Source organism: Henckelia pumila, chromosome 4 (genome assembly GCF_033568475.1).
Source record: "Henckelia pumila isolate YLH828 chromosome 4, ASM3356847v2, whole genome shotgun sequence".
Taxonomy (NCBI): Eukaryota; Viridiplantae; Streptophyta; class Magnoliopsida; order Lamiales; family Gesneriaceae; genus Henckelia; species Henckelia pumila.
In genome coordinates, this window is record NC_133123.1 from 219,286,360 (window position 1) to 219,293,043 (window position 6,684).

General features: G+C 39.9%; 1 pseudogene; it reads right to left on the reverse strand.

Moving 5' to 3' along the window:
- Positions 1 to 6,162, reverse strand: part of LOC140862778 (uncharacterized) — a 21,334-nt pseudogene extending 15,172 nt beyond the window's left edge.
- Positions 6,163 to 6,684: the final 522 nt, after the last annotated feature.

Sequence of the window (6,684 nt, forward strand, 5' to 3'; positions counted from 1 at the left end):
CCTTTAGATATTTCATCCGCGAAATAAAATATAAAGACAAATTAAGATAACAATATGAAACAGAAAACCATGTTTTATTACAACAAACTGTAATTACACTGATACATGGTAAATCAAAAGTATGAAGCAAACAACTCAGGATATTCCGCTCTCATACGGCTTTGCGTCTCCCAAGTTGCTTCTTCTACGCCTCGGCGCTGCCACTGTACCATCACAAGTGGTATAGTCTTGTTCCGAAGCACTTTCTCTTTTCTGTCAAGAATACGGAGTGGTTTTTCAACATAAGACAGATCTGGTTCTAACTGAACGTCAGTAGGCTGGATAATATGTAACTCATCAGCTATGTACTGTCGAAGCAACGACACATGAAAAACATCGTGTATACTGGAAAGATATGGCGGTAACGCCAAACAATATGCAACATCTTCGATCTTCTCCAGTATTTGGAAAGGCCCAATATAACGAGGTGACAACTTGCCTTTCAGACCGAACCTCATCACCTTCCTGAAAGGTGACACTCGCAAGAACACATATTCATCAGGATCGAACTGAAAGTGGACTGCGGTGAATATTATCATAATTGGCTTGCCGATCTTGAGAAGCTTTGATCCTCCGCTTGATCAAATCTACCTTGTCAACAATCTGCTGCACCAACTCGGGACCTTCAACTTGCCGTTCTCCTATCTCATCCCAGAATAATGGAGAAAGAATATCGTTCCTGAGCTCCACTTCATCCCCTTACACCAGAATCTAGTTGGCACGTCCTTATACATTTTCATAATTCCAAGATGAACTGATAATCGACTCCTGTGAGCTTGAGAAAGAATATCGTTCCTGAGCTCCGCATCATCAGGTACAACCAATCGATTCGATAAGCACAATAAACCATCAATCTGATAATGGAATCCAGATGTATTAACTCCATTGGCTAGACGTGCCAAACGCTGAGTCTTAACATCAGATATCTGAGCTTCTCTGATTCGAGAGTACAATGTTGGCTCAGATAAAATAGTATATAAATGAATTCCATTTCTCCCTTTCTTGTGCTTGAGTGTAAAACTCAATGAACATCATTCCTGAATTAGATGAGATAAATCACTAGTCTGAAGTGCAGAAAGTTTAACATGCCGACTCAAGGCATCAGCAGTAAGATTAGCAGAACCTGGATGATACTTAATTTCACAATCATAATCTTTCAGTAAGTCCATCCAACGTCTCTGTCGCATATTCAACTCCGCTTGAGTGAATAAATACTTCAGACTCTTGTGATCCATAAATATCTCAAATTTTTCACCATAAAGATAATGCCTTCAGATCTTGAGCGCAAATACAATGACGGCTAACTCAAGATCATGCACTGGATAATTCACATGCGTCTTCAACTGCCTAGAAGCATAGGCGATAACATGTCCGCGCTGTGTCAAAACAAATCATAACCCCTTACCAGAGGCATCAGAATAGACAATATAATCTCCTGATCTAGAAGGTAGAGCTAGAACAGGTGCAGTAGTAAGACTTCTACGCAGCTCGTGAAATGATTCCTCACAATCCGAGGACCATATGAAGGCAACATCTTTCCGTGTAAGCTGAGTCAAAGGCCTGGACAACTGTGCAAAATTCTCGATGAACCGACAGTAATAACCAGCTAGACCCAAGAAACTTCGGATCTCAGCAACCGTCGTTGGACGAGACCAGTTCAGCACTGCCTCTATCTTACTTGGATCCACAGAGATTCCTTCACTTGAAATCACATGACCAAGAAATACTACCCGATGAAAGCAAAATTCACACTTGCTCAATTTCGCATACAGCTGCTTCTCCCGCAATGTCTGTAAAACAATCCTTAGATTCTGTGCATTCTCATCCCTATCATGAGAATAGACAAGAATATCATCAATGAAGACGGTGACGAATCTATCCATATTCTCGAAATACTTGATTTATCAGATTCATAAAGACTGCCGGTGCATTCTTCAAACCGAAAGGCATTACCAGAAATTCATAATGCCCGTACCTGGTCCTAAAAGCAGTCGTAGAAATATCTGAGTCTCATACCGGCATCTAGTGGTATCCTGATCTCAGATATATCTTGGAGTAGACAGAAGTACCCTGTAGTTGATCGAACAGATCATCAATTCATGGCAAAGGATACTTATTCTTGATGGTGACACGATTCAACTGCCTATAGTCAATACACAATCGCATCGATCCATCCTTCTTCTTGATGAATAACACAGGTGCTCCCCACAAAGAAACATTCAGACGAATATATCCCTTGTCAAGCAGATCCTGCAACTGCTGTTTCAATTCCCTCATCTCTGACGGTGCCAGACGATACGGTGCTCGGGATATAGGCGATGTTCCTGGTACTAGATCAATACCAAATTCAACCTCTCGAACCAGAGGAAAACCATGAATCTCTTCAGGGAATACATCCGGAAACTCGCTGACAACCGGTAACTGATAAATACCCGGACTACTCGTGGATGTAAGGCCCGGGATTATTGGATTTAATCTGGAATTATTTAATTTTAATCCGAGAATATTTAATTTGAGAATTTTTAGAGTTTAGATTTAAATTCTAATATTCTTAAATTATTTAGGATCAAAATTTAATGAAAATGAGGACCGAGGACTGAATTACAATTTATGAAATTTTGAGGGGCTAAATTGCAAATAGGCTGAATTTATCTAAATCTTAAATGATTACTCAGCATGTGTGCATGTATGTTCCATATCTATTCAGCCAATTTCAGAGTAGAAGTCGAGACCTTCTCTTTTCATTTGATTTTTGATTTTTAAAATCTCGTATCTTTTGATCCGATTGTCCGATTTCAATTTCGAAAATAGCCTGCGATCCTTGAGACGAGGGCTTTGATTTTATGTAAGTATCTTTGTGTTTCAGCATGTTTTGAAGATTGATATATGCTGGAGATCAGTATTTGTTTATGTATGTATGTTCTTGAGATTATGTATTGTATCGTATCGAAACCGAATCAAAGAAAGAGCGTCGTATGAGTTAATATGTTTTCCAGCAAATGTTTCAAAAATTAGGCATCTGATTTTACTGAGTTTTAATGTTATTTAGATGGTATATGATTGTTATGGATACTTTTGAATGATTAGAATTGGTTTCGATATTGTGTCGGTTACCGATTTTCAATCGCTACACCGTCAGTTTATGAGTTGAAGCCGTTTTGATAGCCTAGGATTGAGCTGAGATGTTCTTTGAGATGTTGTGATGTTGTAGAATCTGTATTCTACAATTTCAGATTAGTATTGAAGGCTAACAACTCAAGAACTTTGAATTTGAACCGAAGAAGAAGAAGTCAAGGTTTGAAGTGATTTGATTGTGAAGATTGAATAAAGTTTTGATTGATGAAGTTGAATAGAGTTTGATCTACTTGTTCTTATTGTTATTTTTCAGATTTCAAGCCTAGAGAATCGACAAGAACGAGATAGGTATAAGACAACATCGAGTGTCAGGAATTAGAAACTCGAGAATGACGCTTCTTGAGTTATTACGCCAAAATCACATACTTGATTATCGTTTTATGATTGATGTTGTCGATCCATCATAGGTAGTGGATCTATATTTGATATGAGATGATATGTTATAAGAATTGAATCTTTCCAAGGTTTGATGAATCTTATTTTCGAGTCAGACGACTACGATAGATGGATATCCATGTCAAGATCAGATACGAATCTTGATGGAAATGACGTGATATGAATCAATTCTGTATATATGTATGCGTTTGATTACTCTATTCTTGGGGTGACATGTTTAGGGTCGATATGATTTACGTTAACGCATATATATGTTGATTATACTGAGATTGTATTCTCACCGGAGTTTATCCGGCTGTTGTCTTGTTTTGTATGTGTGCATGACAACAGATGGGGCAAGAGCTGGCCAGAATCGATGAGGGTAGCTCGAGAGAGAGTTTAGACATGTGGACTCGGGTTGTTGTAGCTGAACGATGAGTTTCGAAGCCTTGAAAGCATGTTTAGGAATAATTTAGCATGTTATGTTTTGAAGAACACTTGAACATGTTATGTAATTTCATGCTTTTGACTAGTTGTGATCTTGTAGTTGTTGTAAAACCTAGTATATTATGCTTGAGACTTGGTATATATGTTGATACATGGTTTGACATTGAGATATCATGCTTTGAGATTGATTTGGTTGAATTGATATATGTTGGTATCGGTTTTGACAGCAAACAGAATCTGCAGATTTTTGAGCAGAACATGGCCGCTCGATCGACTGAAGTTGACCGATCGAGCGAGACCTGTATTTTTGAAGCAGAAACTTTGATTTGTCTTGCTCGCTCGATCGGTAGAATTTCACCGATCGAACGAGACATGGATTTTCAAAGAGAGAAGTTCAGTTTTTGTGCCCGATCGATCGGTAGAGTTTGACCGATCGAGCGAGGCCAAGTTTTGCTCAAACCCGAGACTTGGTAGTTTTTGCTCGTTCGATCGGTAGGATTTAACCGATCGAGCGAGGTGCCCTTTTCTTTAAAAAAAATTAGTCTTGGTTTGAGTATTCTTTTTGTGTATGATTAATTGTTAATTAATTGTTAATTGCTCTAAGATGAGATTAGCAACCCGAGTTCCCCACAGTGGACATATCAACTGCATAAATGAGGTAGCCCTCCCCACCCGACTCTAAGACATGACATGCCTTCAGAGCCGATACAAGTGGCATAGGAGGTCGTGCTCCCTCACCATAGAAGTACCAGCTATCACCATCATCAGGATGAAACTGTACCAGACGCTGATAACAATCCACAGTAGCGTGATACAAAGTCAGCAAATCTATTCCCAAAATACAATCAAAATCTGTCATCGCTAGAATCATCAGATTAGCAGACAACACATGACCCTCAAACTCTAGAAGGCAACTCATCACTAGACTCTTAGTTACTACCTCCTGCTCCAGTGGAGTAGATACAAGTAAATCCAGGTCTAATGATATATATGGAAATCTATGCTTCTTAACAAAACGACTAGAAATAAAGGAATGCGATGCTTCAGTATCAATTAAAACAAGTGCAGGAATACCGCATAACAAAAAGGTACCTGCCAACATGCGATCACTTCCCTCTGTAGCTTGCTCCTGAGAAAGAGAAAATACCTGCCCCTGTGTGCGTGGACGGAAACTAGAAGAACTAGGTGGTGCTAGATGCTGACGTGGATGAGTGGAAGACTGAGATCCCATCTGTGATCCCGATCCACTGGCAGCTCCCATATGCTGAGGACAATCTCTCCGCAGATGTCCCTGCTCACCGCAAATATATCATGCACCAGAAGCCTTCCAACAAGAAGATGCAGAATGCTTCCCACCACAGTGACTGAAAAACTCATCTTTCTTCTTCTTCTTTCCAAACCGGAACATACCTCGTGAACCACGAGATCCAGATGAAGTAGTAGTAGAAGAAGACGTAGTGCCAAACTGCACAACAGATTGAGCTCTAGGCCCAAAATATCCACCAGGCTGTCCTGAAATCATCAACTGTACTCGCCTGTTGCTGTTCTCCACTTGACGGCACCGATTAACCAGAGTCTCGTAAGATGTCGGATCATCACTGACAACAACCTGTGAATAGATATCCTAATTGAGACCTTGCAGAAATATATCATACTTGGACGCATCACTCTAATTGATATGGGGACTGAAAGGTAGCAAATCAATGAATCGTTGTTGATACTCATCAATAGTCATAGATCCTTGTCTCAGCGTAAGTAACTCCATCGATCGTGCCTGACGGACAGCTGGACGAAAATATAACTTCTGTAACTGCTGACAGAAATCCTCCCAAGTCACCTGACCTCTCTCAGTACGCGCCTGAGCTACCTTGGAATCCCACCATAAGCATGCACATCCATCTAGAACAAACTCTAGAACCTCCATCTTCTGCTCCTCAGTACACTCGAAATCACTAAAAACACTTTCGATTCTGGCCATCCAGTTCCTCGCTTCCTCAAGATTCTTTCCTCCCAACAAGGGTTTCGGTGCTATCTGCAGAATTTTATTGATCGTATAGCAACGTCTACCCTAGTGAGGATGATATCGATCCTCATGATGATGACGATGGTGATGATGCTGATGACCACCTCCCTGGCCAACACTACCCTGACTTTCATTACCTCCATCAGCCATTATCTGAAAAGATTTGCACATTAAAATCCCAAATGCATGTGCAAAATCACTCAAAAATAGGTTAAATCCCAAGTACTAATACCAAATTCTATTCATGCTCTGATACCAAAAATTTAGTGATCCAGCATTGAATCACCTACTAACTGGCAACTAAGACATGCATTAAACTTAATTAAAGCATAAACACTAAACAGAGAAAAACGGGCGGAAACATAACCCATAATTTACATATCAGCTTAGTACAAAAGTTCCAAGCTTATTATCAGTAGTGATACAATCATATCGAATAAACTTAAGTAAAAACTGTCTGAAATATTATACAGCTATATCGAATCCTGTAGTATAATAAAACCCCTGAAAGTTCTGGCTCTCATAGTCCTGCCTCGAACCACCAGCTCCGTCCATCCTGTGACCTGCCCTGTTGAATGTGGTGTCCAAGATAACAACTAGGGCGTGAGTGCTAACGCCCAATACGTAAACATGAGTAAACATATATATATAATGCATGCGACCGT